Consider the following 14,166-nt stretch of genomic DNA (forward strand, 5'->3'; position numbering starts at 1 on the left):
TGATATGAGATACTTACCGTGTATAAAGACAGGATAATAGGAAAAACTGGATAAAAACGCGAATTTCACAAAATTTACAAAGAAAAATTTGACTTCGCGATTTTCTCGTACTGATTAATTTTATTTATTATCAACTCTATAGCAACGGAAAATGAGCAGCGACAGATCGTCGTTACGAAATCACTGCGCGAAAAAATTAAACAAAAAAGAAACTCGAGCTTTTATCCAGTTTTTCCTATTATACATATATTCTTGTCTTGGTACAAGATAAGTATCTCATATCATTTTTTCAATTTATAAAACTTTATATTTATGCATACATATAATGAGAAAATTTTCTAGATGTCAACGCTTACAAATAAAAAAAAAATATGTATAATATTGTAAATATATAAAAAGTGATTTAAAAAAAAGTGATTCTATGCAGAAGTGACCACAATACTCAATAAAAATTATTGTAATAACTAGTAAAATATCTTACAATAATAAATTCTTAAAATACATATATATGCCTTAGTAGTTGAGATATAAATTAAAAAGATACACCTGTACTACAAATTTTTATTTTCTACATATATAAATAGAAAGTGTACAATTTAAACATCAGAGTAATTTTTATTTTTCAAATTTAAAGCGAAATTGGATGACGAAACATAAATATTAAACTTTCCCCTGGAAAGTAATGACATGATAAATTTAATACAATGTAAAAAAAAGTAGTAAAAATAAATAAAAAAAAAAAAATAAAATGTAGTAAAAAAACATATATATATAAACATATATTAGTATACATATATGATTAACTTAATACATTATATTTAATTTAATACATTTCTTAAATAAAAAAAAATGAATTAAAATATTAATATAAATATAAATATATTTTTTAAAAATGAAGTTAACATTAAAAAAAAATCTGTTTAGTATCTATTTCGTATTCTTCTAGCCACTTTCTAGCCGTTACTCGATAAGATTAAAGAAGTAAAGTTTAATAAATATGTCTAGTATCCGTCTAGCCACTGTCTAGTCATTTATAGTTATTAACAATAATTGGTTAGACAGTGGTTAGATGGAATCTAGACGGATTTTTTTGGAAATTGATACAACCTCACTTTTGGAATCCTAAGCAGTAACGCCTAGACAGAGGCTAGACAGATACTAGACAGATTTTTTTTTAAATGACACAACCTCACTTTTGATTTCTACACAGTAATGACTAGATAATAGCTAGCTAGTCACTAAATAACAAATGTGTCTTCACAAATTATAGCTAGTATCAAGCTAGTCACTAACTAAGAAATATTCTAGCCTGCGCTATCTAGTCACTAGCTGCTAAATCAGAATGGCTAGACGAATTTCCACTCGGGTACAGTACCATTGCGGTACAACAGCGCGTCGTAATCAACGTACGTCACGTTTGAGAATTAATTCTCATACGAGCGCGCAACAACAACAATTGTCTGTTAGACAGTTCCGAGACCGAGCCCAAAGTTTATTTGTTGAAGATACAATGGCGTATGCCTTACGTACTTTTGAACGAGGTAAAGAAATTGGCAATGTTGTGCACCTTAGAGAGCGGTCAATTCGTCAGTATGGGTTTTTGCTCGTGGGATCTGTAAGAGTTTCCGCTACTGCAGCTCACGACCAAGCACTCGTGAGTCATTAAGATCGCCACGCAACTCGAGAAGCTTCGATATGTCGTCTTCGCTCTGCAGACGGGTCGAAAAAACGTCATGTCCGAGGATAACAGTCGTTTCGACGACTGCAAACTGACTAACGTGAAGCTCTATCTCAACTCCGGATCGGCATGTGTAATCCGCGCCGGTCGATTAGTTGTCGGATGGGTCCAGCGTTGACGGCTGTGCTCGAGGGAAACTAGCGGTGACATCGCGTGCAAAAAATTCGCAAAACTTTTTATAGAATGAGGGAAGTCGGGCCTCCTGTCGAAATCGATCGCGATCCTCGCTCTTTTCCGTATTAGCAAGCGCCAGCGAGAGATCTAGCGAGCGAGTGAGACAAAAACGACCAAAAGCCGAGAAAGAGAAAAAGCAGTGTTTGGGAACGAGGATCGAGGCGATGACGAGGCCACGGGGAGGCGAATGGATTCAATGAGGTTGATTACCGTAATTACGAGTTAATTATTGTAAAGCCTTCTGCTTCTCGGGAAGGTGGCCGTGTGTCTGATCGTGCCGAACCCTCTCGTTGCGAGACCATCCGAGGCTTTCAATGTCAGCAGTGTTATTGCATTAAAATCTCGCCATTAGATTTTTTGATGTGGCCTCTCGAGACGCGTTCGGGCGAGGCTGACGAACCCACATAATACTTCAGCGAGATATTCGTGTTGTAATCAATTGGACCTCTAGGAATCGCGTTCGTGAACGCGTACGGAAAGCCCTCAGCAACGGCCGAGATTGGCGGCGATTTGCTGCGAGAATCTTGAGACGACAGGTGACATTTCGTATTGTTGCTCTCACACAGACGCGCCGCGTGGTCTGTACTAAAACAATCAAAAACCGCTCGCACGTAAAAAGGAGCCCCGCTGAATGAAAAATTGTTTTTGTGAGATTCAAGTTTGGCCTCCCAATTTCGTTAACGGGAGCGTGTTATTTATTAGTTACTTATTCTTTTTGTTCCGGATCAATTTTTTCTACAATATATTTTGTTTTCTGCAATAAATCGTTAATGTCTTGTTATTTTGTTAAATTTTGTAAGTATTATTTTGATATACCGATTCTCTTTAAGACAAGTTCTTTCGACCCAAATCTACTCCTCTCTGTTTGGGTAAGCTAGCCCTCGCGCTTAGCGAAAGTGGAATTCTGAATTTCTTACGATTTTGGGGACGTGTTTTTGGTTTGTGTAGCCATAACAAGCCGGAGGATCTTCCATCCTTCTCTTCTCACTAACCTTCGTATACTCGGTCAAACAATATACTCGACGTTTCGCAAGGCTCGACTCAGCTAGAATTGTCAACAAAGTCGATCACACGCTTTCACCGGTGTTGTCGTTTCGCGAGTCTGCCGGCGTGAGTAACCGTTCGGCTTGACCTGTTTACCAACACTGTTTTTATACCTGTTTGTTAACCGACAATTACTTTCAGAACCTTCCTCGATGACGCACTTTCTGTGCTCGAAGCGCCGAGATGGTTCTGAAAGCGTAAAACAGTATAAAAAGACCCAAGATTCCCGACTTCTTTCCATTCGCCTAGTTTTCACGACACGCAGTATGTACATCATCCGGGCACGTGTGTATCCATATCTTAGCAATTCCAAGCCGTTCTGGGAAACCGGAGTTCTTTTGGTCTCGGAAGTTTGAAAAAAAGGGATTTGAGTTCTTTAACCGAACGCGAGCGCTTAATCGACCGAACAATATTAACATTTCTTGCCGTGAAGCATCACGATTTGTATTGTATCTAACGAAATGGTATATGTGACTTTTTCAAAAGTTTGCCGTGTAATTATGTATCTACAATTTTATTAACTTGTACATGAACAGCTACTATGTTAAGAAAAACTGATTAAGAAACTATTATACTCAAACACTTAGTTTTGAGGTGATATAATGTATTTAAATAAAAAAAAGTTTCTAAAAAGTTCTCATTTTTACTTCAACTTTGTAAATTTCACAAGCAATGCTAATTACAATTACGCGTAAATACAAATTTATATTTTCTCAACGATTTGCAAATAAGATTAACTTACAAGTAAAAACTTACTTTAATTTACTAAGACCATCATATTACTTTAATTTTTTCTTTGGTTTATTAAAGTGATTAAAGCGTTAAATTCATAAATAACGCAAGTGTTCGTCAGCATTGGTAAAACGTTTTCTTAGGTTTCCATTTTTCTGACGAGATCCATCCTGTGTATGTTCACGTATTATACATAATATTTAATGAATGAACTAAATGTAGAACTTGTTAGTTCAACGTTGCTAATTATATCTTGAGTACTTCTACATATAACCTGTTATTATGTTACCCTATCATTAATTTTGCACATGGATGCTATGTAACACATTATAAAAGTATTATTACACAGTACATAACTAGAAACGTGGCTTATTGACGAGTTTGCTTTTATAAGCTCTATTGAAAACAGAACAGAATATACTACAACTAACATTTATGTAAGTCTATTTTTGTATTAATAAATAATTAAAAAAAAAATTTATTTAATAAAATACATAACTTTTATCTGTGTAAAAAAATTAAGAATTAACATGAAATAGTCAACACGTTAATGATAATAAATAATAAATTTTTAATTAAAAAATAAAATGTGTTTATATAAATTTAATTGTTTGTCATTATTAATTTTTGTTCAATTTGATTCTTTTTGTTTTTACAATATACATATATAAAATGTTATTAACAAAAATTACTGATAAATTACTGTTAGTAAAAGACAAAATAAATTTTTTTGCAGAATAAACATTTAGAATACATTTTCTACAATAATAATGTGTATAATAATCGTATTATAACAATGATATCAAAAGTTACACTAGTTAAAGTTATATTTTTTACAAAACTCAGTGTAGCGTTGACATGTGCCTGGCCACCATCACCAAATACAAAAAAATATAATATTACTTTATTTCAAATTTTGTGGGGCATGTGTTACTTAAGTAGTACTTTATTATTGCTTCCGTTATTAAATTCAATTTACATGTATCGTGATGATCCAGTAATTTTAGCGAAATCAGTTTGTCTCTCTTGTGCAGTTCTTCAAGTCACGCTTAAAATGATGGTATGTCGTATCAAATATAATCATTTTCAGGTATGTATCACAAAATTGTTAAGCTTTATATAAAAATTTGACATTTTTTTTTCAGTAAAAATAAAAATTAATTTTTATAAAAATTGAATTTACATGATAATAATTTGTCATATGTTCAATCATTAGAGACTTCTAACAAGGAAACCAATCCAACTGTTCCTCACTGATTTTGATGAGCTTTAGATATGCTGTAAAATATTACAAAATATTAAACCAATATTTTTTTTATTTGCTTATCTTAACGTTTAAGGGTTGAAACAACTCCTCAAAAATAATGGATATTTTTATTTTTAATTATTATTGTTGCACCGTGGCCGGTGCACGGGGTCCGTCCTTCGGTGCCGACGGGAGCGCGTAGGTTAAGGAAATATTATAATAGTCTTTTTCCGAAGTAAAAATATATTACTTTTATTTGTACACCTTATTCTTTTTCCGTCACTTATTCGCGTTCCTCTTCGCTGTGTAGTCGCGGGGTCTCGTCTCAGCGAGGCGTTTTGTTGTTACCGGCACGCAACAGATCTCACGTTATGCACGTGAGGTGATTAGCAACTGTCCGTCGCTGCCGGTCCGCGGATATTTAAATGTGGCACTTTTTCAGTGTCAGCAGATTGCATTTTTGTAAATTGGTTACTGGGTAATGCAATCTGCTGTTCTCGGTATTAAGATCTCGCAACCCTTTATTCTCGTAATCTGTATTTATTTAGTCTTTTCAAATAAGTGGGTTGCTGATGTAGGTTTCTTTTAATTCTGTTGCGAGATCTTATGCCGTGTTATTTACTTATTCAATCCTTACTTAATTCTTACTTAATTCTATTGTTGTATCGGGTTACAACATCTCTCCCTCCTAGGGAGAAGAAAAGGTTGAGTGTGTTGTTACACCTCAATCTTTTCTTCCTTACACATTTAATTCTTATCTTTATTATAATTGTATCACTGTTGGTCGTGGTATTTTTACATTCGGTATTTCCTTCTTTTTGTTTTTCTTTATTCTTATTTTGCTGGGTAAGGTTGTTGTTCGTTCGATTACTTTATTCTTTCTTTTGTATAATTTTACGATAAATATTGATATTACTACAATTATTATAATTATTATTATTGTGGCGCTTGTGCTTGTTGTATACATTATTTTATTAGTTAGTACATTTCCATCTAGGTGCTTATCCATTTTGTTTATTTCTATTCCTAATCTATTTAATTCGTTCGGGTTTTTTATTACTTTGTCGCGATTGTGTTCTTCTATTTTCTTTATTATCGGGTCGGTCGTTTCACCCTGTTTTATTTCTATGTTAGTTAAGTTATATGTCGGTACATGTTGTTTTATTTTGCTTTCACCTATAGTGTTTCTTGTCTTTATTGTCATATCTGTTGTTGTTACTTTACATGCTATTCTTAATTTTATTATTCCTGTTCTTTTTACTTCTAGTTTTTTACTTGGCCTATGTTTACATTGAATTTCTATCGTTTTTTTTTTGCCGTGGAATATATCCACGTTTGCGGTTTGTTTAATGCTATCCAGAATGTTGCTCGCGATACAACTTCTCGGGTTACACACGTATCCGGCCGTCTCGCTGGTTCGGTGATCGCTCTTACTTCGCACGGTGCGCTCGCCGTGATATGATATACTGGATAGCTTTGTTCGCATACATATATTTTATTATTGCTCGCGCATTGTTTAATTTCTTCGCTACTCAGTGTTATATAATTGCTATTTTCTTTATCTAATGCTACATATTCGTGTTCTGTTTTTATTATTTTGAATACATTCTTGTTCGATTTGTCTAATACAGGAAACGATGTTACTCTTTTCAATTCGTAACTTGCGTCATCTACTATTGGGAATTTCATTATTGTTCGTCGCTATATGCGCTTATTTCCGCGTATTTCTCTATCGCGTTCCAATTTTTTATATTAATTTTGAAGGGGAAGTACGTCCCTTCTTCTAAGTGTGCAGTTGCTTCTTTTAGTTCTTCGATTATTTTATTAATCGGTAACATTCGCGTGTTTTTTATTCCCTTTTTTGTTTGTGCTATAAACTCCATCGTGTCTTACACGTTTATTAATAAATCCGTTATTAACATTCTTAACATATAGAAATGTTCCGTCATTTCCATTTGTCCCGTTATTCCGTCTACTTTTTTACTTAATAATTCCGTCGCGTTTGTTATTACTTTTTTATGGTATTGTATTGTTTCCTCTAATTTCTGTATGTGACCAATTGAACTATTTATTACTTTTAACTCATTTCTTGCTACATGCTGCAGCGTTTGTTGTTTTTTCGTTAACATTTCTAACTGTTCGCTTATTACTTTTTCGTCGTCCGCGTCCACTGTTCCAAATAATTTTTAACTTATTGTTCCTATTACGTCTATTAATCCTCGCTTCATTTGATGTACTTCGTGTGTCATTAATAATTCTATCGCGGTTATTAATTTCTCGTTTTGTGATTGTACTGTCGCCGCTAAGTATTTACATTTATCTTTAAGTAATTCTCCGCTATACGTTTCGCACGTTCTTTCTCCGTCTCTTACCCGTTCTTGTAACTTTTCGTATTGCGTTTTTAGGTCTTTTATTTTTGTTATCACTACTAGCTTCCACAACGCGTCTGATAGTTGCAGTTGTCCCACGTTTTCGTAGTAGAGTCCGGGCTCATGTACGAACTGCGTTACCGTGTACGGTGAGCTTATCTCCGGCGGTTTTTCGCTTGTGCTCAATGTCACGGTGATTATAATTCTGAAAGACGATGTTCTTTCGATTTAATTCTTTTGCTATGTTTGCGTTTTTTATACCTTGGTAGTGTTTTGTGCGCGTGTGTGTGTTGTGGGAATGAAGTGTATTTCGATCCAAGGTAAGTATCTTATTTTATTATCTCTGCTGTCTTTGCTCGGTTCCTCGTCGCGATTCTCGAAATTTTGTTATGCATTTTTTCTTTCGCCTCGGTTTGTTCGTCAGACCTGTCAGTTTGTCGTATGTCTTCTATTCGGTTGTACTTAGTTTGCTCTGTTTATTTCATTATGTCGTAAGTGTCTGTCTTTTGTTTCTTGTGAAAGAGAAAAAAAAAAAAAAAAAAATTTTTTGTTTTAATAATGTTTCTTATTATAGTTCTGTTGACGTGTTATTTGATGACGCCGAATCTCGCCGCCGATGGGTCGAGTGCGTCACTTGCCGGCAGGGCTTCATGGCTCTGCGGTGTCATGCGTATCATGCCGCTGACATTCCGCCCGCGCGTAGCCGCACTTTTCGTTTGTTGCGGGTGCCGAACTTACTTGTGGTTTTTTAGATGGAGGAGAAGGATTATCGTCATGTTTATTCTCTGACAAGTGGTAAGTAAGAAATTTTTTTTTGTGCTTAATTTTCTATGAATAGCTTTAGTCTGTTTGCATGGACTTTTATGCTTCTTCTTCTTTTCCTTATAATATATTTAACTTCTCCGCTCTTTTCTAGTTCTGTGTAGGGTCCTATCCATTGTGCTTCCAGTTTCTTTGATCTGTCTCTTCTTACTGTTTCGTCGTGCATTAGCACCAGGTCGCTTATTCTAAATTTTCTTTTGCGAGTATTTTTGTCGAAACACGTTTTTGATTTCTTTTTTCTTCTTTTAAATGTTCCCTCGTGAGTAAATTCGATGCGCGTATTTTTTTTCGTAGCTCCTGCGCGTAATCATCGTACGTGTATGTATTTCTCGGTGCTGTTGTCAGTGTCGTAGGTAGGGCTGCCTGGTGTCCGTACACCAGCTCGAACAGTGTGTATCCTGTTGCCGTATGCGGTATAGTATTATATGCGAACATCGCATACGGTACCCACTCGTCCCAATCTGTTTGATCGCTATTTATATAATGTCTGAGGTATTCCGCTAACGTTCTATGCGATCTTTCCAGTGCGCCGTTGCTCTCTGGATGATATGCCGTAGTTTGTATCTTTTCGATTTTTAATAATTTGCATATGTTTTTAAACATTTTGCTCATGAAGTTTATCCCCTGGTCTGTTAGTATTTTTTCTAGTATGCCATTTTCGAAGATAATTTTTGTCGCAAATGCCTTGGCTATCGTAGCTGCTTCTTGGTTCGGGATAGGAATCGCTTTACTGAATTTCGTAAGGTTATCTTGGAACGTTAAAATATATTTATTGTTATTATTAGTTATTGGCAGCGGTCCTACTACAATATATCTAAGGCGCATTTTTCAAATGGTTTAGTCGGCGTATCAGTAATAATTAACGGCATTTTAGTTTTCTTTGATAATTTATTCTTCTGGCACTGTTCGCATTTCTTTATATATTCTTCTATGTCTCTTCTTATGCCTGGCTACTCGTGCTGTAATCTGATGCGGTGTAGCGTACGTGTGATGCCTTGATGTCCGCTTATTGGTGTGTTATTATATTCGTGTATGAGCTTAGCCTTTTCTTCTGCTGAATATGTGCTTTTTTTTTTTAATATGTGTATCGAATAATTTTCTTCTTGCTGCGGGGGGTTTCTGCTGAGTGCGTCCGCGTTCGTGTTCTTCTTCCCGTCTTTAGAAACAATTTCGTAGTTATATTCTTCGAGTTTCAATCTCCACCTTATCAGGCGCGAACTGGGATCGTTTACATTAAACACCCAGATCAATGGTTTGTGGTCTGTTACAATCGTAAATGTTGTTCCGTAGATATAGGGTCGAAAATGTTTCACTGCCCATACTATCACGAGTAGCTCCTTCTTTGTTGTACTATAGTTTTTTTCGGCCTTGTTTAATATACGGCTTGCATATGCAATCGGATGATCCCTTCCTATCTCTCCTTGAGAGAGGATGGCTCCGATTGCATGATCCGAGGCGTTCGTGATAACGATAAACGAGCGCGTAAAATCGGGGTAACTAAGTATTGGCGCGGTGGTTAAATTTTCTTATAATATTTTGAACTCGTTTTGTTTTCCATTTCCCAGCAAAATTTTTCGTCCTTTTTTGTAAACGTTGTTAAAGGTTTTGCGATTTTTGAAAAATCTTGTATAAATTTTCGGTAATACCCGGCAAGTCCGATAAACGATTGAACATCTTTTAATTTTTTTGGTACCAAAAAATTTTTTGCTGCAAAAATTTTTGAAGGATTGGGTCGTATTCCGTTTTCCGTAATTAGATGTCCGAGATAAAGTACTTACTTCCGTAAAAATTCGCATTTGTTCGGTTGCAACTTTAAATTATTTTCACGCAAATGTTTAAATACAGCTTCGAGTCTCTTGTTATGCTCCTTAAGCGTCGGTCTGTAAATGACTATGTCGTCTAGATATACGAGACATTTAATACCGTGTAGGCCCGATAAGACGGAGTTCATCATACGCTGAAATGTAGCCGGTGCATTTTTAAGACCGAAAGGCATCCTATTAAATTCGTAGTGTCCCTCGGGTGTAGAAAACGCGGTTTTTTGTTTGTGCTCTTCTTTCATCTGGATTTAATGGTATCCCGAAGCCAGATCCAGGGTCGTAAAATATTTCGCGTGTCCGAGTTGATCGAGGATATCAGTCATGTTCGGAATAGGGAAGGAGTCGCCTATCGTGATGTCATTTAGTTTTCTAAAGTCGACGACTATTCTTAATATCGGTTTTCCGGATGCGTCGGCTTTTTTGGAAACGACTAATATCGGTGCGTTCCATTGACTCGCGCTGGTTCTTATGATTCCTTAGTCAAGCATCTTCTTTACCTGCTCTGTTACCTCTGCTTTATGTTTTTCGGGCAGTCGGTAAGGGCGGCAGTTAATTAGCCTACTTTCCTTTTCTGTAATTATTTCGTGCGCGACGGATTCGGTAAAAGAAAGTGGATCGTCTTGCAAGTAAAAGATATCGCAAAAGCTTTCGCAAAGTTTTATTAATTCGCTTTTTTCTTCTTTATTTAAATAATTAATTCTAAGCTGTTCTTTAACGCATTCTTTTCGTTGCTGTACTGCGGCTATTCCTGGCTTATTTTGTAACGTGAGCGCGCTGACTATGCATATTTGCGGCTCTGCTTCTATGTGTAATACGGGTGTGAAAAATGGCACGGCTGTCTTTCGTGTATTTAATACGCTTATGGTACAGATATTATTTTCGGGAGCAACCAAACAATTGCCGATAAACACTCTGGGTTTAGGTTCATCGGCATATATTATTCCAATTTGGTTGCTATCGGTCACAGCCCGTACTATCGTTTTGCTTCTCGGTGGTAGCGTCGTGCGAACATACGGTTGTAACGGGATCGCGGCGCGATTAATTATCAAGAGACCGTTTTCGACGTCGTATACAGTACGTTGCGCTTTAAGGAAGTCCATCCCGAGTATTCCGTCGTACGCAATGGTAAATTCGTCGGGTACTAAGTGCATCGTGTGCGAAATCGTGCTATCTCACAAATAAATTAGTACACGCGTTGTTCCTATAGTCTGCGCCTTATGCCCTGTCACGCCGGTTAGAGCCATCGATTCAGTGTAAATCGGTGTATCGCCCTTTAATTTCCCAACCTTAACGAGGGTGACAGCAGCACCAGTGTCTAGTAAGAACGTCATTTTTCCGCCTATGGCCTGTAATACGGGCAGGGTGACCAGGTCTAGATGACGATTTTTGTTGTCGTCTGATATGTGCGACACCTGATAGTCATGCATAGGCCGTGTCTCGTAGCGGCGTGTCTCGTTGCTTCCGCGCGTGTTCTCGAGCATTGCTTGTCTCATCGGTGTTCTCGCTCCTTCTTCCGGTACGGTTGAATGCATCTCGGTCGTATGTCGGTTTCGCGGGGAGACTCGGTTATCGCGCCGTGTGCCTTGAGATGATTCGCTGTCTCTTTTCAATCTGCGACATTCTTCGCGCGTATGATACAGTTTGTTGCAGTAATTGCAGAATTTATCCGTGGTGCTTATTCGCGGTGTATTTTCGGCCCTCGGCAAGCCGTACCTGGGCGCGTATCTGCCAGTGCGACACAAAAATCCAGAGTGCCCCTGTTTACCGCACCTATTGCATGTTGGCACGATGGGCGGGGTGCCGGGGTGCACGGGAAATTTCGCTGTACGTACGCTCGCTCGTTGTATGTTCATATGGGTGTGCTACGCTGTTTTTCTTCTGCTGCCGCTGCTGCTATCGCTTCTTGTAATGTCTTGTAATTTCGCGACCAAACGATTGTTTGTAAATGTGGCAACAGGCCTGTTTGGAAGTTGTTCAGTACTTGTTTCTGAAGCGAATTCCAGATTCCGCGCTTCTCATCTGGAAAGTAGTTTGGGTCTTTGCTTAACGCGTCGTATAATTCGGTTGCTAGCGAGTCGGCTCCAGATCAGTACGTTTGCGCGCTTTTCCCCGTGCGTTGACGCAGCTGGTTGAATTCTAACTGGAGGTGCGCTGTGCCGCGTCGTTGAGTGTAGCTGTCTTCGATTTCTCGTATGAATTGCGCGAAATTAACGATTCGCTTTGTCTTGAATCGCGAGAGAGCTCGTCCCGTGAACTTCGTGTATAGTATAGCCGCCAGTAATTCGTCTCCGTCTTCCGGGTCTACTTTTCGCGCTGCGTATTCGCACGCCTTAATAAACTTTTTTACATTGTTTTCGTTCCCGTCACACGTCGGTCTAAGGCTAATGGCGTTTTGCAACGTTAAATATTTCCGCGGATTATTATGAGAGTAATGAACGTCTTTTTGTAGTCGTCGCGGTTGTGGCACCGGCTGCTTCAGCGATTCCATCGTTCTATTGCTCCTGTTGCCGTACCTTTGCGCGAGGTATTCTTTTTCTAATCTTTCTACTCGCGTTGCGGTGAGTGATATTGCGTCCAGTATCGTCAGCATCGCGTCTTCGCGCGGAATAGTGGTGCTTTGTCGACGGATCGGCGAGGAGTGTCGGTATCGTGGTTGGGTTACATTTACGCTCACGTTAGATTCCGCTTTGCCGGTTGAGTTTTCGCCCTGCGTAGTTTGCGCTCTCGCGCCTTCCCCGTTTGCAAGCGGGGGCTCGTTTCTTTCGCCGTTATCGGTCATCATGAAAACGTACTGCTGGTCCTCGGGCGCGAATATTTCGCTCACTATTGATCCTATTGACGATCAGCGACTTTGACTAGCGGGTTCCTCTACTTCGCGGTAATTCACGAAACTCGCGTTGTCAAAATACATGGGTACAGGGAGAGAGATTCCGTTTGTAAAATCGTATAGTTCGCTATCGCGGTCCAAGATTTCGTTGTTTAATGTTATTTCGCGGATAAAACTTCGCGTTTGATTCGTCGATTTGTGCGGAATTTGCTTGAAAATTGGTTGCAGGTTTTCGGGCTCAGTAACGCCGTTTAACCAAGCTAGGCGCGATATGCGACAACGCAAGAAAAATTCGCCGTGATTCATATAATTATTCGCTTTTTTGCCTTAAACGTATGTATACAGGGTGTCCCGCGAAATGCGGAAAATCTGTCGGGTGTAGGTAGACATTAGAAATATATTTAGAAAAGTTTAGCACCAATTTGTCAAATTCGCGATCTTAACATTTATACGAATTTTTATAACCGAGTGAATAAGAGCGCGGTCTTTTAGAAGCTGTCCACGCCTAATAGCATTGACTCTGCCCCAGCTTATCGATTGGCTGATCTCTTTTTCGGCGGGTCTAGTGACAATCGGAGACACGTATGGGGGGGAAGGGAGGATCGGACAATCGCTAAGCGACGAAAAAGCTGAGGCAGAGTCAATGCTATTAGGCGTGGATCGCGGATGGTTAGGAATGGCGTTGTCGCCTGTCGCGCTCACTCACGCGCAGCTTCCTTGTCGTTCTTGCGCTAGACAAATTAATTTTTTTTTCAATAATGGTTACGAATTTTACAAATTTGTAAAGGACTTTTCGTCTCCAAATCTGATTTTCTACCCACAGTTTTAATATTGCTAATAATATTTCGGACACCCTGTATTTATTATACGCCTGATCTTTTTGGCGTTCTCGTCGTATTGCCCGTCGCTTCCCAACGTTTATAAACCCTTTGATTTTTATTTCCTCAGGGTTTATCAAACTCTAAAAAAATAAAGTGTTATATTTTTTATTTTATTCAATAAAAAATTATTATTTTATATATGGGTAACTTACAGGCTGCATGTGAGGTATCTGCAACTTAAACATGTTTTTAATATCCACCTCATATGTGGGCTCACCATCAACAAATATGCGCTGTAAAAAATAACATTTTTTAATTTCTACATTTTCCATTAAGGGTGGTTTCTAGTTTAGAACACGAATTTTGACCTTATTTTTACGATTTTTTTTCTCCGAAAGTATTAAAGATATCGGTATGAAATTTTAAATGTATATTAATCTGAATCTTAACTATACTTTAGAATTTTTTATATTCACAAATCTTAATAAACATTTCCTTAATTAATTAATTTATAATTGTAAAAAAAAACGGCGCTTCATAGTTGCCATGATTCCGGCCTTTCTGTTAATCTAA

The sequence above is a fragment of the Cardiocondyla obscurior genome, linkage group LG02, assembly GCF_019399895.1.
Source record: "Cardiocondyla obscurior isolate alpha-2009 linkage group LG02, Cobs3.1, whole genome shotgun sequence".
Classification (NCBI taxonomy): Eukaryota; Metazoa; Arthropoda; class Insecta; order Hymenoptera; family Formicidae; genus Cardiocondyla; species Cardiocondyla obscurior.